Consider the following 22,706-nt stretch of genomic DNA (forward strand, 5'->3'; position numbering starts at 1 on the left):
ACCAGAATAACTGCCATGCCATCCAATGCGACGTCATAAGCTTGCAAATGATTGCGAACCGCAATACGACTATGTTGCGGTATGTCAACGTTAGCCATAGCGACACAGCAACTAAGAGGTACAACAAAAACTACGTAGCACAACTGGGTAGTAATTCAAAAGGAAACCGTTTGAAAAGATTCAAGCTTGAAAAGACCTATGTAACTATAGGTAGGATTGTCCGACACCACTGCCTTCCGGAAACAATAGTGAAGGGTGTTAAGGACCGATATTAGCACTACTCATGTGTCATGTAATAAGACCACCAACGGTTGGGCGCCATGTCGCAGGGATCCTGCTCTTGCATAGAGACTTAGAACCTCAGTGAATTAGGGTGTACCAAAACTCACCTCAGTATCCAAAATCCCCTACCAGACTAGCAATCAGTGTCTCATTGGTTCTTCAATACCCCCAATGTTTAGGCAACCCAGAACATGGACTTAGAACACCTCACGTAACGTGGAACATATGAACACTCTTTTGTTATACTCACATACCAATCCAGAACGAGGAGTAAATGAAGACACGTGCAAGTTTGAAATGTTTATTTCTAATGCAGTGTTCTCAAGCGCAGTATCTTAGCTAATACAAGCAAACATATTATAAGGAAAAAGGTTATCAGCATAGTTACTAGTCCATAAAATACAAAGGGAGAAAGCATGTTAAAATGCTACAAGGAATAAAGGCTAAAGGTTATCTCAGTTTCACCCTCCCTTGCTAGTATATTATATTATATCTAAAGAAGGTCTCTTTGGGTTTTAGAAGGGTGGCCCCATACCTCTTGGTCTTAGTGGAGAGGGATCACGGGGCATGTTACCAAGCAATAGCGATAATTATCGCTATTGCTTGGTTAGAGACAAAAATGTACCGCTGAGCTGCGGCGATTTTTATCGCAGATAAACCTTGGTATTACCAAGGTTTATCACAAATGCGATAAAAAACGGCCGCAATGCATGAATACGCTGAAAAGTCAGCGATATTCATGCATTACCGAGCTAATGCTCTTAGCCATGTTATCCACCTCCCATTGGATAACATGGCTAAGAACTGCTCAGGGCAGGTGTTAGCTTTTGGAGATATTCGCGCTTAGCGCGAATATCTCCAAAAGTTGGTAATAGGAGATAGCGATGTTAGCGACTGTTTCCAGTCGCTAACATCTTGGCACGCCCACTTTGCATGTCATTAGTGATAAATATCACTGACATGCAAAGTGGGGCCCAAGATGGTCGCTATCTCCTACTAGCTGTCGCTAACTGGTGTTAGCGACAGCTAGGTAATAGGGAGATAATTTTATCCCCGCTTTCTTGGCTTTTAAAGCCAAAAAAGCTGAGATAAACCCCCTTGATAATATGCCCCCACATCATCTCCTACGACAGCTCTCTGCATGCGAATATTCATCAATTGTGTAGCATGCTCTGCGCAGTGCCGTATTAAAACGCACCAAAAGCCAAAGTTGGCCCCAGCTGCATATGTGTCATGTCTAGAACAGGCTCTGATCAGACCGAGCAACAACCACTGTGTTGAAATACCCTTGAAGGTCTTGGCACTCACTGTACAGACATAGCTTACCAATCAAAGCTGATACTATTGGAAAACATATTATTCGTGTGTGAAGCTAAATATTCTACTAGGCTCAAAGCATTAATAACAATATGTGCCGTGTGCAGAAGCAGCAGAAAGGAAAAATGGCGTTTAAACTTCAAATAAGCTCATGCTAACTTAACACAGTGTGAAGGCTAGGCCTATCGTTATGACAACATAGGACAACACTTCTTCATCAAATTATTGTAGTAACTCTGTTACTCTTGCTGAAAATACCCCGGGGCTATATACCCTTGAAAGAGTCGACAAAATTGACATTGGGACCCTAACGCACTGAATGCAGTCAGATACCTGCTTTCAGGCGCTATATTTTGGCAGAAAAATCCATTTGAGCTATCAAGTGTTGTTTTGTATTTTTTGCGCACAATGTTATTCATTAATGCGGCACTATGTGCATTTTGGACAGCAAATGTCTTTGTGCATGAGTTAAATGTCTGTATTCTAAAACTAGACGATATGTTTTGTCTGGTTTAGTGACTGGAAACAGAGGATTATTCATTGGAGAGGTACAGTTTTTTAATGACCCCCTGGTATTCAAGCTGATCTAAGATCTCCCTGATCTGTTTTTTAGCTTCTTGCTTTATTGTTTTTTTTGCCTCTGAGCAATAGGTGAAACTCTTAATGGGATCGCGAAGTAGAGTTCTCATCCCACCCATCGTGATTTTTGTATAATACTGGAACTTGGGCTACTGCCCACTCCTGTGCATATGTATGTTTAAGGTGAACGGGACGTGGTCGGAAAATGCAGGAAAAATTATACTTTCTCCCCTGGGGCACTATATTACGAATGCTGGCGGCCAATCTTGTTCTGCTAACAGGATGTCATAACCAGATGATAAGTTCTTCCAAAAGATAGCTTTTACTTTCCTGGTCTTGTCCCCCTCCATCCGGAGTGTTATTTCATATAAATAATGTGGGACGCTCACCCTGGTGTCTGGTGTTTCCACCGTGATGTAATCATTCAAGTCCGCTGTCACCAGAATTTCCTTCAAATTCTAGCAAGCTATTGTTACTTCTGCCGCACTGTCTAGCATCGTCAGAGCCTATTCCCCGATCTGAAGTTGTGTCCTCAGAGTTCTGGGCATGTCTGATTTTTAAACTAGCAACTTTCTTTTTCTTAAATTGAGGTTTTGAATTTTGCTTTTCTTCTTTTTTAGAAGTAAAGTGTTGAGCGCGCTGCTTGTCTCTGGACTGCGTGTGCTCCTCTCTGTGTTCTGACCGTCCTTCTCTTTCGTATCTGTTCTTCGAGCCCTGAAAGGAACGAGAGGAACATGTATCAGTATCCTGATAGCTGTCAGGTTTCCTAATATTATCAGTATTCCTAAGGTTGTACCTCTTTTCAGAGGGCTCCTGTGGAGGAGACCTACCTCGGGACTGAGGGGCATATTATCAAGGAAAGGCGTTAAAATCATTGCCGCTTTAGTGACAGGAAAGGGCCGTAGAGCATTCCAATGGGAGCCCCATGTTAAGACCAGAATATGGACTTTTATTGGAATTCTCAAGAGCATATTATCACGCCCATTATCGCCTCTTTAGCGGCAGTTTTCTGCTGCTAAAGCGGCGATAATTTAAACGCTGTTACTTGATAATATGTCCCTCAGTTCTCTTGTCTATAGAATTTTGGGGCATATTACCAAGCAAAAGCGATAATTATCGCTATTGCTTGGTTAGAGACAAAATTTTACCGCTAAGCTGCGGCGATTTTTATCACAGATAAACCTTGGTATTACCAAGGTTTATCGCAAATGCGATAAAAAACGGCCGCAATGCATGAATATCGCTGAAAAGTCAGCGATATTCATGCATTACCGAGCTAATGCTCTTAGCCATGTTATCCACCTCCCATTGGATAACATGGCTAAGAACTGCTCAGGGCAGGTGTTAGCTTTTGGAGATATTTGCGCTTAGCGCGAATATCTCCAAAAGTTGGTAATAGGAGATAGCGATGTTAGCGACTGTTTCCAGTCGCTAACATCTTGGCACGCCCACTTTGCATATCATTAGTGATAAATATCACTGACATGCAAAGTGGGGCCCACAATGGTTGCTATCTCCTACTAGCTGTCGCTAACTAGTGTTAGCGACAGCTAGGTAATAGGGAGATAATTTTATCTCCGCTTTCTTGGCTTTTAAAGCCAAAAAAGCAGAGATAAATCCCCTTGATAATATGCCCCTTTGTTTTTTATTATTCCACTTCTTTTTAGAAGTGGTAGGTGTCTGCTTAGAAGTGTCCTTCTCAGGACTGCTCTGTAGTTGAGCTTTTAAAACTTTCCCCCCAAACTATCCCTGCCTAATTCTGCAAACACAGGGGCATATTACCAAGCAATAGCGATAATTATCGCTATTGCTTGGTTAGAGGCAAAAATTTACCGCTGAGCTGCGGCGATTTTTATCGCAGATAAACCTTGGTATTACCAAGGTTTATCGCAAATGCGATAAAAATCTCACACAATGCATGAATATCGCTGAAAAGTCAGCGATATTCATGCATTACCGAGCTAATGATCTTAGCCATGTTATCCACCTCCCATTGGATAACATGGCTAAGAACTGCTCAGGGCAGTCGCTAACATCTTGGCACGCCCACTTTGCATGTCATTAGTGATAAATATCACTGACATGCAAAGTGGGGCCCAAGATGGTCGCTATCTCCTACTAGCTGCCGCTAACTGGTGTTAGCGACAGCTAGGTAATAGGGAGATAATTTTATCTCCCCTTTCTTGGCTTTTAAAGCCAAAAAAGCAGAGATAAACCCCCTTGATAATATGCCCCACAGTTTCAATTATTTTGGGTAGTGCATTCTCCTCATCTAATGGCGAGATCTCAAATAGGCATTGCCACTGAAGCTGCTTCCCGTTTAATGATAGCTAGTATTATGGCTGATACCTGGGCATAATTATTTAATAACTTCGAGGCATATTAGCAAGGAATTGCGATATTTATCGCAAAACGTGCTTAGCGCGTTTATTGTTATCGCTGCCTATCGCTGGATATGTTAGCGGAGAAAACGTTTATCTCCATTGTGCTAATATATCCAGCGATAGCGGTAAAAAGCCTGAATATCGCTGGAAATCCAGCGATATTCACGCATTAACGCCAATGGGGACTTAACCTGACAATCCACCTCCCATTGAAGAAACAGGTAAGTCATGTTTTACCAAGCGTTAGATTCTGACGATAATTGCCCTTAGTGCGACTTTATTTATCGCTTCGCCTGCCTTGCTAATAGGCGATAGCTGTTAGCGACTGCTTTCAGCCGCTAACAGTTTGGGTACACCCACTTTGCATGTCATTAGTGATAAATATCGCTGACATGCAAAGCGGGCCCTAGACCGGTCGCTATCGCCTGAAAGCTGTCGCTAACTGCTGTTAGCGACAGCTTGCTAATAGGGCGATAAAAATATTGCTTAGCGGCTAAAAGTGGCGCTAAAGCGGCTATAGTGCCCTTGCTAATATGCCCCCTCATCCCTACGTTTAGGGCAGGTTCTGCTCCGTACTCATTATGTATTTGTCTTAATACATCTGGTATTACTGCTAATGAAGGAATACCATGAGTTCTGGTATATATGGCAGCAAAGACTGTACAACAAGAGGTACAATCCTCTAACTGTGGTGTAATCCCCTTGGGCAAGCAGATTTATAACATTCTGGGGCATATTACTAAGCAATAGCGATAATTATCGCTATTGCTTGGTTAGAGACAAAATGTTACCGCTAAGCTGCGGCGATTTTTATCGCAGATAAACCTTGGTATTACCAAGGTTTATCGCAAATGCGATAAAAAACGGCCGCAATGCATTATTATCGCTGAAAAGTCCACGATATTCATGCATTACCGAGCTAATGCTCTTAGCCATGTTATCCACCTCCCATTGGATAACATGGCTAAGAACTGCTCAGGGCAGGTGTTAGCTTTTGGAGATATTCGCGCTTAGCGTGAATATCTCCAAAAGTTGGTAATAGGAGATAGCGATGTTAGCGACTGTTTCCAGTCGCTAACATCTTGGCACGCCCACTTTGCATGTCATTAGTGATAAATATCACTGACATGCAAAGTGGGGCCCAAGATGGTCCCTATTTCCTACTAGCTGTCGCTAACTGGTGTTAGCGACAGCTAGGTAATAGGGAGATCATTTTATCTCCACTTTCTTGGCTTTTAAAGTCAAAAAAGCAGAGATAAACCCCCTTGATAATATGCCCCTCTGTGTTTTTTAAATGGTGGTGTGTTTGGGAATAATGGGGCATATTAATAACAAGTAGCGATAATTATCGCTAAATAGGCTTAGCGACTATTTTTTTATCGCTGCCTATCGCTGGATATGTTAGCAGAGAAAACATGCTATTAGCAACGTTTTTCTCCATTGTGCTAAAATATCCAGCGATAGCGGTGAAATGCGCGAATATCGCTGAGAATACAGCGATATTCACGCATTAGCGACAAAATGCTCTTAGCCATGTTAACCACCTCCCATTGGATAACATGGCTAAGAACTGGTCTGAGCAGGCGTTAGTTTTTGGCGATAGCGGGACTATTTTGATTGCTACGCCTGCCTTGCTAATAGGCGATAGCGATGTTAGCGACTGCTTTCAGTCGCTAACATGTTGGGTACGCCCACTTTGCATGTCATTAGCGATAAATATCGCTGACATGCAAAGCGGGCCCCAAACCACTTGCTATCGCCTAAAAGCTGTCGCTAACATCAGTTAGCGACAGCTTGCTAAAAGAGCGATAGAATTATCGCAGCTTAGCGTCCGAAAACGGCCGCTAAACCGGTGATAATTGCCTATCGCCACCCTTGGTAATATGCCCAAATGCTTCTAACTGGGTAATTTTCTGAGCTACCCAGAAAGGAATTTGTTCACGTTTTGAGCCTGCCCCTTGAGGAATGTTTTGATATTGCATAGTATATTATTCACTGTACTCTAGAATATCGTCCCAGGTCCTTTGGTTGGGAATGTATTTTTGCCCATAACTGTGCCTGGGGTGATCCTAGGAGGATAGGACCACCACCGAATCATTTTAGCATTTTGTGTTCAAGGCATCTGCTTGGTCCTCTCCCTAGGTTAAGAAGCTCCCCAAAATCATAATGTCGCACACACCCACACCCACACCCCCAACACACAATATGAGACGTGGCATGAAGGGCAGAATGTAAAAACAGCAGTTGTTGGACAGAATGCAGAACAATGTCATACTTTCACCCCAATACAGAGATCTGGGCCTAAATCCATCGTTTTTTTGCACTCCACACCACATCAGCCTTGACCCTGTGCCTCATGGGAACATTCCAGGCTGAACTGCCAAGCCATGTCTTTCCTGGACCAGACTCTAGCATCCTAGGACCGATTTCTGGCTAGCAGCAGTTTTCAGCCAGGATAGCTTCACTCCAGTGGTGTGGAGAGCATGGGACTCACGTCTGAGCATACCCATCCCACTCGGGGTGACAAATGCAAAAGCAACAGTTGATGGACAGAATGCAGAACAATGTCATACATTCACCCCAGTACAGAGATCTGGGCCTAAATCCATTGTTTTTTTGCACTCCACATCACCCCAGTTCAGACATGGCCATATGCAAATCAGCCTTGATCCTGTGCCTCATGGGAACAGTCCAGCCCGAAGGGCGGAACGTACCACATGCCCCCAGCATTTGTCACGCCCCCCCAGCACAAGCCCACAGTACAACGCAGACACGCCCACAAGGGACTACTATGCTGGCACGGTTCTTTTTCTTTTTAAATGTATATGGTGGGCGTCTGCATAGCCTATGTCCTTCTTCTGCAACTGCCCTTTCCAACGCTGTATTGGGTGTTGTGATTGGTGCTGTGGTTCCTGAGATTACCAACTTCAAAGGTTTGGGCTCTCTCTTTATTATATTAGTATGGATGTGCTACCCTTGGAATTACAAAAATCATTCTGAATACAAAAGTACAGATTCTCATTGTAAGACTGGACACAGTAGTAAGAATCACTCACAATAAGAGTCGTGACACTAGGATCAGCGTACTCCAATGCAAGCATCAGAGCACGAAGCTCTGCCAATTATGCGGTGCAGACCCCTAAGGTCTGCATCTGCACGACCCTGGGCTTAACTCATTGTTCACCATGGCACCTGCCACAATGGCGCAAGCTGAAACGTATGCCTGCTTAGACCCATGCGCAACTTGCTCTGAACCATCAGTGTATATGATGCAATGGAAATCCTCCAAAGGACGCATAGTCAAAGGCGCAGGATGAACAAATTCATACTGCAAAAACTCCTGCAACTGGAGGGAGGCATCAAAAATAAATGTGACATCCGGAGACGTCAATGATGCTGCCCATTGTATCCACCGTGGGTGCAAAGCTTTAGAATTTGGTACACTGGCTTTCGTCACTGCCTCTAAGGCAGGATACGGGGTAACAACCAACATGCATTTTCCCTGTGACAGTGCACGTTCCTTAAGAATTGGCATCCGTACTGCTGTCTAAACTCTTTACACAGTGGAAAACCGCATTTCTGCCGAAGTGTACAAGTGTGACTTGTAAACAATAGGTACTGTGTCTCTTTGTTAAAAGTAAGGTACGTGAAACCCACCGCCCCAGGGATGATTCTTATCACCAGGTTGGTGTGGTTATCACGAGTCAGTAAGAATTTAGATTCTAGGAGGTCTGCTTGCAAAGATTGCAAAACAGGGGTATGTTCCGGCAGCCAGCAAGATTTGGTAAAAGTAGGTTGTATCAACGCATACAAAGTCTTGATACGCTGGGCATATTCAGGAATGTAAGTACGCCCGAAATTCAAGAATCCCAGCAAGGACTGTAATTTTTTCAGAGTTGTCGGAGCGCGCAGTTGTGCGCATTTCTCCAAGAAGTGAGGATCCAATCTTCGACCTTCATTGTTGAGCTCGTACGTCAGGAACAACACTGTGTACTCTGCAATGGGAGACTTGGCAAAGTTAAATTTGTAACCGAAGTCCGCAAAGATACAAATTATGCGGTCAACTCGACACAGATGCGCCCAAAGTTCGTCGTCTGTGAGATAAATGTCATCCACATACGAACTCACATCTGGGTCCACTCTCTCCAAGAGAGAGACTATGCTGGCAGCAAACACGCCTGGACTATTCTTATAGCCCATTGGTAAACGTTTGAACTGTCTTTGTTTGCCGCCGCTTGTAAAACTGGTCGATTGGGAACTTAGACCATCCAAATGGTGGGCAAAAATCCGTTGGATATGTCAAGCGTGGTTTTAAACAGCTTACGCACAAGACTATCCACTAAGTCAGAGCCGTCAGTATTCTGTACTGCACAGGTACAGCAATGCGAGTTCAAATGCCGGTAATCCAATACCAAACTATATGATCCATCAGGCTTGGTCACAGTAAAAAGAGGGTTATTCATCAGTGACACACACGTTTCAATTACACCTTGATATTCCAATTGTTCAAGGATTTCCGCAACGGAAGCCTTAGCTTCACGTTGGATGGGATATTGAGGTTGAGGCTGTGGCATAGACCGTAAAGGTATTTCGTGATGTGGAGAAAATGTATCCCACCCACAGTGTGTACGGTACAGAGCCGGCGCAAGAGCCTTAGCCCACTCTTCTGCAAAATTCAGCGCATGCTCCTTTGAGACAGTGTGCGCGAAACAGGGGAGGATTACCTCCTCCCCTCTCGGAGCTGCAAGAACAAAAGTTGGGGGCCAGTCAGCCTCCGCTAGCAAAATGTCATAGGTAGTTGTAAGATTTTCCCAAAATACCCCTTTTATGGTACGTTGTATGTCACCTTCAATTAAAAGGACAATTTTAAAAAGTCTATCAGAGGAAGCTACTCTGGTATCAGCTGTCTCCACAACAACATACTGGTCAGTCGCTGTCACCTTCAGTAGTGGACGCAGGGCCTCTCGCACTATGGTAATCTCCGCCGCGCTGTCCAGCAAAGACAGGGCCCATGTCTGAATCCGAAGCTGCGTTCTCACTATCTGTGGCATTTCTCGCTGTTAAAGCGGCAACTTTCTTTTTCTGAAACTGGGGTCTTTTCGGTGTCGAATCATCCTATTCGCCTTTACTGTCATGTGGGCGGGGCTAGTCGCGTCCTTGCTGGCCACCCCGACCTCTGCCGCCTCCTCCACCACCGGTCGAGGAGGCCGACGAGTCCTGAAAAGAACGAGGAGAGCTTTGTTCAGAAACCTGAAAACGATCAGGAGATTTTTTCGTCGCGCGATCGCACAAGTCATAAATACGTTCTGTAGGTGCAGACACAGGCGATGGTGGACGTGACCCCTGTTTCTGCTATTGTTGTTGTTGTTTACCCTGTTTCTGTTTTTTCTGCCAATTTTGCTTCTTAGCCTTGGACTGGTCGTCTGTTTCCGACTTCTGCCCTTGGGGTTGCTTTTTCTCTTTTGTCGAGAAAGGCTTGAGCCCCAAACTGTTACGGCCCACGGTCTTATGAGCCGCCGTAATAATTCTCAGTAACTGGCGGGGTTTGTCGGCATCGGGAACCGCCTGCAAAGCATTAGACACCTGAAAGCTTACCACATCTATCTTGACATTCGCAAGGACCAGATCGGCAACTACGTCAAAAGTGCCACAGAGCCGCATCCCTAATTCAGCCGCTGCCTCCGATCCGTGCTCATCTTGAACACGCTTAATGACCGCAGGGAGGACGGTCATTGACGGAGTGCCAAAGCACCTTGTGTACACCGCCGGGAGGTGGTGGGTAATGTACTGACCTAACGACCGAATTACACTATAACTACATGTAACAGCCGTAAATCTGCAACAAGAATCACACCATGTCTAGGATGCGGTGTAAATCCAGCCAAAACAGGCCAGGTAGCACCTGGAATGGACAAAGGACCTAACCTAGAGATTAGTAAAGAGTGGGGTAGGGCACCATTAAACCAAACTCGATGCTGCCAAGCATTAATCAGAACTTCCTGTGTCCTATAGGGAACATATTCCTGTGGCACGACAGTCGGAGCATAAGTGTCGAACACATTAGTATTTACGTTGACAGCCGGAAAGGTCACCCACGAATAGAAAATTTCATAAGGGTACGCCTCTTCCGCACTCACTACCAGAATAACTGCCATGCCATCCAATGCGACGTCATAAGCTTGCAAATGATTGCGAACCGCAATACGACTATGTTGCGGTATGTCAACGTTAGCCATAGCGACACAGCAACTAAGAGGTACAACAAAAACTACGTAGCACAACTGGGTAGTAATTCAAAAGGAAACCGTTTGAAAAGATTCAAGCTTGAAAAGACCTATGTAACTATAGGTAGGATTGTCCGACACCACTGCCTTCCGGAAACAATATTGAAGGGTGTTAAGGACCGATATTAGCACTACTCATGTGTCATGTAATAAGACCACCAACGGTTGGGCGCCATGTCGCAGGGATCCTGCTCTTGCATAGAGACTTAGAACCTCAGTGAATTAGGGTGTACCAAAACTCACCTCAGTATCCAAAATCCCCTACCAGACTAGCAATCAGTGTCTCATTGGTTCTTCAATACCCCCAATGTTTAGGCAACCCAGAACATGGACTTAGAACACCTCACGTAACGTGGAACATATGAACACTCTTTTGTTATACTAACATACCAATCCAGAACGAGGAGTAAATGAAGACACGTGCAAGTTTGAAATGTTTATTTCTAATGCAGTGTTCTCAAGCGCAGTATCTTAGCTAATACAAGCAAACATATTATAAGGAAAAAGGTTATCAGCATAGTTACTAGTCCATAAAATACAAAGGGAGAAAGCATGTTAAAATGCTACAAGGAATAAAGGCTAAAGGTTATCTCAGTTTCACCCTCCCTTGCTAGTATATTATATTATATCTAAAGAAGGTCTCTTTGGGTTTTAGAAGGGTGGCCCCATACCTCTTGGTCTTAGTGGAGAGGGATCACGGGGCATGTTACCAAGCAATAGCGATAATTATCGCTATTGCTTGGTTAGAGACAAAAATGTACCGCTGAGCTGCGGCGATTTTTATCGCAGATTAACCTTGGTATTACCAAGGTTTATCAGAAATGCGATAAAAAACGGCCGCAATGCATGAATACGCTGAAAAGTCAGCGATATTCATGCATTACCGAGCTAATGCTCTTAGCCATGTTATCCACCTCCCATTGGATAACATGGCTAAGAACTGCTCAGGGCAGGTGTTAGCTTTTGGAGATATTCGCGCTTAGCGCGAATATCTCCAAAAGTTGGTAATAGGAGATAGCGATGTTAGCGACTGTTTCCAGTCGCTAACATCTTGGCACGCCCACTTTGCATGTCATTAGTGATAAATATCACTGACATGCAAAGTGGGGCCCAAGATGGTCGCTATCTCCTACTAGCTGTCGCTAACTGGTGTTAGCGACAGCTAGGTAATAGGGAGATAATTTTATCCCCGCTTTCTTGGCTTTTAAAGCCAAAAAAGCTGAGATAAACCCCCTTGATAATATGCCCCCACATCATCTCCTACGACAGCTCTCTGCATGCGAATATTCATCAATTGTGTAGCATGCTCTGCGCAGTGCCGTATTAAAACGCACCAAAAGCCAAAGTTGGCCCCAGCTGCATATGTGTCATGTCTAGAACAGGCTCTGATCAGACCGAGCAACAACCACTGTGTTGAAATACCCTTGAAGGTCTTGGCACTCACTGTACAGACATAGCTTACCAATCAAAGCTGATACTATTGGAAAACATATTATTCGTGTGTGAAGCTAAATATTCTACTAGGCTCAAAGCATTAATAACAATATGTGCCGTGTGCAGAAGCAGCAGAAAGGAAAAATGGCGTTTAAACTTCAAATAAGCTCATGCTAACTTAACACAGTGTGAAGGCTAGGCCTATCGTTATGACAACATAGGACAACACTTCTTCATCAAATTATTGTAGTAACTCTGTTACTCTTGCTGAAAATACCCCGGGGCTATATACCCTTGAAAGAGTCGACAAAATTGACATTGGGACCCTAACGCACTGAATGCAGTCAGATACCTGCTTTCAGGCGCTATATTTTGGCAGAAAAATCCATTTGAGCTATCAAGTGTTGTTTTGTATTTTTTGCGCACAATGTTATTCATTAATGCGGCACTATGTGCATTTTGGACAGCAAATGTCTTTGTGCATGAGTTAAATGTCTGTATTCTAAAACTAGACGATATGTTTTGTCTGGTTTAGTGACTGGAAACAGAGGATTATTCATTGGAGAGGTACAGTTTTTTAATGACCCCCTGGTATTCAAGCTGATCTAAGATCTCCCTGACCTGTTTTTTAGCTTCTTGCTTTATTGTTTTTTTTGCCTCTGAGCAATAGGTGAAACTCTTAATGGGATCGCGAAGTAGAGTTCTCATCCCACCCATCGTGATTTTTGTATAATACTGGAACTTGGGCTACTGCCCACTCCTGTGCATATGTATGTTTAAGGTGAATGGGACGTGGTCGGAAAATGCAGGAAAAATTATACTTTCTCCCCTGGGGCACTATATTACGAATGCTGGCGGCCAATCTTGTTCTGCTAACAGGATGTCATAACCAGATGATAAGTTCTTCCAAAAGATAGCTTTTACTTTCCTGGTCTTGTCCCCCTCCATCCGGAGTGTTATTTCATATAAATAATGTGGGACGCTCACCCTGGTGTCTGGTGTTTCCACCGTGATGTAATCATTCAAGTCCGCTGTCACCAGAATTTCCTTCAAATTCTAGCAAGCTATTGTTACTTCTGCCGCACTGTCTAGCATCGTCAGAGCCTATTCCCCGATCTGAAGTTGTGTCCTCAGAGTTCTGGGCATGTCTGATTTTTAAACTAGCAACTTTCTTTTTCTTAAATTGAGGTTTTGAATTTTGCTTTTCTTCTTTTTTAGAAGTAAAGTGTTGAGCGCGCTGCTTGTCTCTGGACTGCGTGTGCTCCTCTCTGTGTTCTGACCGTCCTTCTCTTTCGTATCTGTTCTTCGAGCCCTGAAAGGAACGAGAGGAACATGTATCAGTATCCTGATAGCTGTCAGGTTTCCTAATATTATCAGTATTCCTAAGGTTGTACCTCTTTTCAGAGGGCTCCTGTGGAGGAGACCTACCTCGGGACTGAGGGGCATATTATCAAGGAAAGGCGTTAAAATCATTGCCGCTTTAGTGACAGGAAAGGGCCGTAGAGCATTCCAATGGGAGCCCCATGTTAAGACCAGAATATGGACTTTTATTGGAATTCTCAAGAGCATATTATCACGCCCATTATCGCCTCTTTAGCGGCAGTTTTCTGCTGCTAAAGCGGCGATAATTTAAACGCTGTTACTTGATAATATGTCCCTCAGTTCTCTTGTCTATAGAATTTTGGGGCATATTACCAAGCAAAAGCGATAATTATCGCTATTGCTTGGTTAGAGACAAAATTTTACCGCTAAGCTGCGGCGATTTTTATCACAGATAAACCTTGGTATTACCAAGGTTTATCGCAAATGCGATAAAAAACGGCCGCAATGCATGAATATCGCTGAAAAGTCAGCGATATTCATGCATTACCGAGCTAATGCTCTTAGCCATGTTATCCACCTCCCATTGGATAACATGGCTAAGAACTGCTCAGGGCAGGTGTTAGCTTTTGGAGATATTTGCGCTTAGCGCGAATATCTCCAAAAGTTGGTAATAGGAGATAGCGATGTTAGCGACTGTTTCCAGTCGCTAACATCTTGGCACGCCCACTTTGCATATCATTAGTGATAAATATCACTGACATGCAAAGTGGGGCCCACGATGGTTGCTATCTCCTACTAGCTGTCGCTAACTAGTGTTAGCGACAGCTAGGTAATAGGGAGATAATTTTATCTCCGCTTTCTTGGCTTTTAAAGCCAAAAAAGCAGAGATAAATCCCCTTGATAATATGCCCCTTTGTTTTTTATTATTCCACTTCTTTTTAGAAGTGGTAGGTGTCTGCTTAGAAGTGTCCTTCTCAGGACTGCTCTGTAGTTGAGCTTTTAAAACTTTCCCCCCAAACTATCCCTGCCTAATTCTGCAAACACAGGGGCATATTACCAAGCAATAGCGATAATTATCGCTATTGCTTGGTTAGAGGCAAAAATTTACCGCTGAGCTGCGGCGATTTTTATCGCAGATAAACCTTGGTATTACCAAGGTTTATCGCAAATGCGATAAAAATCTCACACAATGCATGAATATCGCTGAAAAGTCAGCGATATTCATGCATTACCGAGCTAATGATCTTAGCCATGTTATCCACCTCCCATTGGATAACATGGCTAAGAACTGCTCAGGGCAGTCGCTAACATCTTGGCACGCCCACTTTGCATGTCATTAGTGATAAATATCACTGACATGCAAAGTGGGGCCCAAGATGGTCGCTATCTCCTACTAGCTGCCGCTAACTGGTGTTAGCGACAGCTAGGTAATAGGGAGATAATTTTATCTCCCCTTTCTTGGCTTTTAAAGCCAAAAAAGCAGAGATAAACCCCCTTGATAATATGCCCCACAGTTTCAATTATTTTGGGTAGTGCATTCTCCTCATCTAATGGCGAGATCTCAAATAGGCATTGCCACTGAAGCTGCTTCCCGTTTAATGATAGCTAGTATTATGGCTGATACCTGGGCATAATTATTTAATAACTTCGAGGCATATTAGCAAGGAATTGCGATATTTATCGCAAAACGTGCTTAGCGCGTTTATTGTTATCGCTGCCTATCGCTGGATATGTTAGCGGAGAAAACGTTTATCTCCATTGTGCTAATATATCCAGCGATAGCGGTAAAAAGCCTGAATATCGCTGGAAATCCAGCGATATTCACGCATTAACGCCAATGGGGACTTAACCTGACAATCCACCTCCCATTGAAGAAACAGGTAAGTCATGTTTTACCAAGCGTTAGATTCTGACGATAATTGCCCTTAGTGCGACTTTATTTATCGCTTCGCCTGCCTTGCTAATAGGCGATAGCTGTTAGCGACTGCTTTCAGCCGCTAACAGTTTGGGTACACCCACTTTGCATGTCATTAGTGATAAATATCGCTGACATGCAAAGCGGGCCCTAGACCGGTCGCTATCGCCTGAAAGCTGTCGCTAACTGCTGTTAGCGACAGCTTGCTGATAGGGCGATAAAAATATTGCTTAGCGGCTAAAAGTGCCGCTAAAGCGGCTATAGTGCCCTTGCTAATATGCCCCCTCATCCCTACGTTTAGGGCAGGTTCTGCTCCGTACTCATTATGTATTTGTCTTAATACATCTGGTATTACTGCTAATGAAGGAATACCATGAGTTCTGGTATATATGGCAGCAAAGACTGTACAACAAGAGGTACAATCCTCTAACTGTGGTGTAATCCCCTTGGGCAAGCAGATTTATAACATTCTGGGGCATATTACTAAGCAATAGCGATAATTATCGCTATTGCTTGGTTAGAGACAAAATGTTACCGCTAAGCTGCGGCGATTTTTATCGCAGATAAACCTTGGTATTACCAAGGTTTATCGCAAATGCGATAAAAAACGGCCGCAATGCATTATTATCGCTGAAAAGTCCACGATATTCATGCATTACCGAGCTAATGCTCTTAGCCATGTTATCCACCTCCCATTGGATAACATGGCTAAGAACTGCTCAGGGCAGGTGTTAGCTTTTGGAGATATTCGCGCTTAGCGTGAATATCTCCAAAAGTTGGTAATAGGAGATAGCGATGTTAGCGACTGTTTCCAGTCGCTAACATCTTGGCACGCCCACTTTGCATGTCATTAGTGATAAATATCACTGACATGCAAAGTGGGGCCCAAGATGGTCCCTATTTCCTACTAGCTGTCGCTAACTGGTGTTAGCGACAGCTAGGTAATAGGGAGATCATTTTATCTCCACTTTCTTGGCTTTTAAAGTCAAAAAAGCAGAGATAAACCCCCTTGATAATATGCCCCTCTGTGTTTTTTAAATGGTGGTGTGTTTGGGAATAATGGGGCATATTAATAACAAGTAGCGATAATTATCGCTAAATAGGCTTAGCGACTATTTTTTTATCGCTGCCTATCGCTGGATATGTTAGCAGAGAAAACATGCTATTAGCAACGTTTTTCTCCATTGTGCTAAAATATCCAGCGATAGCGGTGAAATGCGCGAATATCGCTGAGAATACAGCGATATTCACGCATTAGCGACAAAATGCTCTTAGCCATGTTAACCACCTACCATTGGATAACATGGCTAAGAACTGGTCTGAGCAGGCGTTAGTTTTTGGCGATAGCGGGACTATTTTGATTGCTACGCCTGCCTTGCTAATAGGCAATAGCGATGTTAGCGACTGCTTTCAGTCGCTAACATGTTGGGTACGCCCACTTTGCATGTCATTAGCGATAAATATCGCTGACATGCAAAGCGGGCCCCAAACCACTTGCTATCGCCTAAAAGCTGTCGCTAACATCAGTTAGCGACAGCTTGCTAAAAGAGCGATAGAATTATCGCAGCTTAGCGTCCGAAAACGGCCGCTAAACCGGTGATAATTGCCTATCGCCACCCTTGGTAATATGCCCAAATGCTTCTAACTGGGTAATTTTCTGAGCTACCCAGAAAGGAATTTGTTCACGTTTTGAGCCTGCCCCTTGAGGAATGTTTTGATATTGCATAGTATATTATTCACTGTACTCTAGAATATCGTCCCAGGTCCTTTGGTTGGGAATGTATTTTTGCCCATAACTGTGCCTGGGGTGATCCTAGGAGGATAGGACCACCACCGAATCATTTTAGCATTTTGTGTTCAAGGCATCTGCTTGGTCCTCTCCCTAGGTTAAGAAGCTCCCCAAAATCATAATGTCTCTCACTGCTTGCTATTTTTCATGTTTACTTTTGTGTGATGACTATATGCATTTTAACATGTAAAGATAGAATTATTTATTGTTAAAAGCACAACTTGTTATATTTTTATATTGTGAGGTGAATATATGTATTTTAACATGCAAAGATATGTTCGATTTCTGTTTAAACCCTTTATTGATACATGATAATGAGTTCATGCACAAACTCTGGAATATGTTACTGCACCCACAATACAGGGATTAAACAATTTTACCTTTACATACTACAAAGCATGCAGCCGGGTCTTTTGGCCAGTGATCTAATGCATCCATTGCAAGAGTTTGTGTTTGACCACATGGTCACAGGATTAAATTCCAATAGTTCCATTCAACCTTTCATCGATCTGTGAATGATAAAACAAGTATAATCAAATTGCATAACAGCAAACGTCTGTTATACAACACATTATGAAAAATACCCGTCAATGAGAGAGGTGATGATTTTGGGGTCCCCCCTAACCTAGGGGGAGGACCAAGCAGGTGCCTTGAACACAAAGAGCATATCAAGCTCAAGGATTTGTAGTGGAACCATCCTCCTAGGACCACCCCAAGCGAAGTTATGGCCACAAATACAATGCCAACCAACGGCCCAGCAAAGCATTATGGGGCAAGATTCTAGAATTTAGTGAATATTATAGTATTAGCTCTCAGCTGAGCCGAGAGCCTGCCCCTTGAGGAATGTTTTGCTATTGGATACTATAATATTCACTGCACCATAGAATATTGTCCCATAATGCTTTGCAGGGCATTGGTTGGGATTTTTTGCCCATAACTGTGCTTGGGTGGTCTTAGGAGGATGGGACCACCACCAATCGTTCTGCATGATGTGCTCTTTGTGTTCAAGGCATCAGCTTGGTTCTCCCTAGGTTAGAGGGACATCAAAATCATCACCTCTCGCACTGCTTGCTTTGTTTTCGCTTTTGCGAGATGATTATGTGTATGTTAGCGTGTGATAATGAAGTTACTTGTCCAAAGGTATGTGAGGTTTCTGATTTATCAATTGTGGTGAAATAGAACGTGCAGTGTTTCTGTACCAGCTACACTCTTCCTTAGTTGTCAGCATGCCTCAGCGGCTCTTTTACAGCTGGTTCACACCTATTCAGCACACGCACCTGGGTATATGCATGTGGTTATTATTTATGCATGGGGCCCTTGAGCACTACCACATCACATTCCCCACAGTCGGAGGTAACATGATGGCATCCGCACCACGAGACTCACTGAGGCCAGCATTGGCCTACCGCCAAGGGATGTTGAATTTCGGTGCACTGAGGTAGGGGCACCCTAAGTGCTGAGCGGGTGTGTGGCCTGCGATGATGCCCAGTCCTGGGGGTCCGGACTGGTAAGGATATGTGTGTGCCCTGCTGGACCGCAGTGTAGGCCTGAGCTGGCGGGCTGCGCAATGCCGATCGCCACGTGGCATGATCTCACGGTTCACAGAGTTAGTGGCTCCTATAGGGCTGAGCAGCTGTGCAGCCTGCCATGATGCTGTGTGCACTGATATGTTTTCTGTCATTACAAAATCAAGACCCAGAATCACGTGTGTGACCTTGTGGCCCGCGGTGCGGGGCTGCCTGATGTGGAGGGTACCAGGTTGCGGGCTTGGACCTTTCACCGGCACCTCTTGGAGACACGCCAGTGGCGGAAGGTGAGCAGTGAAGCCTGTGTGCGCAGGGGCGGGCAATCACCGCTGGGCGACGGGAGGGGCTAGGGTGTGCGTTGGAGCGGGCAAGCGATGATGGCGTCTCAATTATGTGAACTCTGCCATTCATATATCTGGACTATGTTTCAGCTGAGGGACCTGGTGAACTGCAGTGTATACCGGCACATGGTTGGAGTCACACCGGTGGCAGCAGGTGAGCAGGGTCCGCAGTGTCTGCACTCTTTCTCTTTCTCTTTCTTCCTCTCACACTCTCTCTCCCTTTCCCATTCTTTCTCCCTTCATTCTTTCTTTCTTTCTTTCTTTTTTTCTTTCTTTCTTTCTTTCTTTCTTTCTTTCTTTCTTTCTTTCTTTCTTTCTTTCTTTCTCTCTCTCTTTCTCTCTCCCTCTTCCTCTCTTCCTTTCACCCTCTCTCTCTCTCCCTTTCTTTCTCCCTTTCTTCCTACCTTTCTTTCTCTGTCTCTCTCTCTCTGTCATTTGATGGGCGCATGACACACCTTCTTATCTTGTATTTTGTCTTGCAGGCTGTGACTTACAGATTGTCTAGAGAAGACCTGACAAGAGTCCGCAGTGTTGGACTCTCTCTCTTTCCCCCTCTCTTCCTCTCACTCTCTCACTCCCTTTCTTTCTCCCTTTCTTTCTCTCTCTTTTTCTCTCGCTCCTTCCCTCTCCCTCTCCCACTCTTCCTTTCACTCACTCTCTCTCCCTCTCCCTCTCATCTTCCACTCGCTCTCTCTCCCTTTTTTCTCCCTTTCTTTCTCTCTCTCTTTCTCTTGCTCTGCATCTCACTCTCTCTCTCCCTTTCTTTCTTTCTTTCTACTTTCTTTCTCTCTCTCCTTCTCTCTCTCTCTCTCTCTCTGTCCTTTGATGGGAGCATGACACACCTTTGTTATATTCTACCTATTGCATATTCCTATGCATGCCTTAACCAACTTAATGCATTCTAGTGGAATGTCTCTGCACTGTGATTCATCATAGAATGTTGGGTGGAGGTTGAAAGAATCACACAGTTATGATGGGGCTGAGCTGCCTGCTGGTTGCTCCTGGTGGGTCTTGAAGTATCTTTATTCTTGGCTTATTCTTAATAACTTAACATCTCAATAAATCTACATGAAATACCTCAACTCGACTGGACTAAGTTACTACATTATTTATGGCGACGAGGACTAGAAGAATCTACGTGTAATTCAAGGTACCAGTGACTGAAGAAACCTCTACTCTACGTCTACATAGCAACTGGCGCTATTTACAGCAACTGAACATGGCGCAGATTTCATCAAGGAGCCACAACAAACGTGAGCTACATGAAACCAATGAAGAAACAAAGGAACATAAAAAGCCAAGAACCATGGAGCCACAAAGAGGAAATCAGCACGCTCTGAAGCCCCACCAGTGTCCCTCAGATCAGACAGCCCTGCCCAAGCGTGTTGTACATAGCTCACATGGACTCTCAACAAACGTAAGCACAATTTTGTTCCTTTTTTATGTCTGCTTAAAATTAGAGGAAACCTACGCAAGGACATTTATCTGCATCAGCTGACACAAACTATTAAGAGACTAAACAAATTAATTATTCATGCGAGTTAGGAACCACATAGAGACGCTCTCTAAATACAGTAAACCAATTTGATTTACTCGCATTTTCCAAAGTGTTTAGCAGTTAACTAAGTGGCTACGGGCAGACTTGCAGAGGAAGCCGCTTGGTTTTTGTCAGTTTCCCTCTTCTTATCTGTCGTGTCTGAGGGAATCAAACCAATTCACAAAACGAATTTGGAAACGCGCGACGGCTATCTTCAAAGTGAAGCTCATTGGAATTATTATTTGAGGGCAGTGTGAATTTTGTGCAATTTTGGTGGAGGACGACAGGCATCATTGTGCATACTGTCAAGCTGAGCAGACTCTCCAACCAAACAGTCATTTTTCGTTTTTGTTTTCATATATGTTTTGTCATTTTTTTTAACTAAAAACCTTCAAGATCGTCACATTTTTAAACTGTCACTTTTGAATTCAAAATATTTTTCTGCTCGTGCTTACCTCAGAAAAGCGTCCTGACATCTTGTGTACACTCTGGAGTCTTATGACGGTGTGACGCAGCGACTGCAGCGCTGCTGTCAAATGTTTTCATGCACGCTGTTGACTTGAACCATCCGGCACGATGTCAAATAACGTAGCGCCATCATGGAGTTGGCAGCTTTAGTGCTTTTAGTTGTTTCTCATTGTCTGCCAGCCGGGCTATTTTCCAACCACGTTTTTTTTTGCTTTGTTCTTTATTGACGGCACATGACGATGAAAATATTCAAGCTGGCAGAGTCTCATATGAACGTTACATGGTCATGTAACAGGAAAACATTGGTGCTCATATGACAGCAGCGGCTCCTACACGGACTTTTGACAAGGGAAAAAGTTCAAGCCTCACGAAGCATTCGTCCATCTTTTGGCAGCGTTTTTCATAAGTCTCGTGAGGAATCTAAATGATCAAAACATTTCCTTCAACGAATTGGCAAAACATTCTGGGAACGTCCTTTATCTGAGCAGTAGTGTTGGTTAAAGCTATATATTTGCTGCCATCTAGTGGCTATTTTTACAAGTACAGTTTAATGCCAAATAAGCTACTTCTCTATCTCACTCCTCTAATCTGGGTATTCTTTCGCTTTTGCTTCTGGGTATTCTTTCGCTTTTGCTTTGTCTTGTATTTACAGAGTGGGAATGTATCTGATCTATTTTCATTCATATCTACTCTGAAATTTCTATGCTTCTTGCTATTCATTCCTTCCTGTCACATCTGTCTGGCCAGTGGGTGTGTCAGCTCGTAATGATTGGTACGCTTTTTCTTCTTTTAGTTTCTATGCTATTTTGTTCATTGTTTTGTTTTGGAAGAAAAGGAGGTATGTTATATTCTACCTATTGCATATTCCTATGCATGCCTTAACCAACTTAATGCATTCTAGTGGAATGTCTCTGCACTGTGATTCATCATAGAATGTTGGGTGGAGGTTGAAAGAATCACACAGTTATGATGGGGCTGAGCTGCCTGCTGGTTGCTCCTGGTGGGTCTTGAAGTATCTTTATTCTTGGCTTATTCTTAATAACTTAACATCTCAATAAATCTACATGAAATACCTCAACTCGGCTGGACTAAGTTACTACAACCTTCTTATTTTGTATTTTGTCTTACAGGCTGTGACTTACAGATTGTCCAGAGAAGACCCGCCATGACTCTTCCAAATATTTGTTTTGAGTTTAATTTGAAGAAAATGGTTTGTTTGGAAATTAAAAGTTGAATGAAGTGGTCTCCTTTTTCTGACCACACATGAATGTTGATTTTTGTCATTGTGCTACATCATGAGAATTGTTTTGTTCATGATTCCGTAAGGTTGATATGGAATATGTTTGTCTGGGGAGAGGGAGGGTTCCCGGGGTAGGCATCCAGGGAGGGCTCCTGTGAATGTTGTGGCCCTCTTGGGTGTCCGAACTGCATGATCAGTAGCTCCATGGCATCTGTTGCTCTTTAGGTGTGGCTCTGGGCTGGGCTCCCTTTCATGGTGCAGGTTGTAGTACGACTTTACACCAGGTC

General features: G+C 43.8%; 1 long non-coding RNA gene across 1 annotated transcript; it reads right to left on the bottom strand.

Moving 5' to 3' along the window:
• Nucleotides 1-12,071: 12,071 nt before the first annotated feature.
• Nucleotides 12,072-21,737, bottom strand: LOC144807862 (uncharacterized). Its single transcript, XR_013606479.1, has 3 exons — nucleotides 21,167-21,737; nucleotides 17,688-17,816; nucleotides 12,072-13,592 (listed from the first exon to the last, which is right to left on the bottom strand). It is a non-coding gene; the product is annotated as an uncharacterized LOC144807862 (long non-coding RNA).
• Nucleotides 21,738-22,706: the final 969 nt, after the last annotated feature.

This window comes from Lissotriton helveticus, chromosome 1_2, assembly GCF_964261635.1.
Source record: "Lissotriton helveticus chromosome 1_2, aLisHel1.1, whole genome shotgun sequence".
NCBI classification, from domain to species: domain Eukaryota; kingdom Metazoa; phylum Chordata; class Amphibia; order Caudata; family Salamandridae; genus Lissotriton; species Lissotriton helveticus.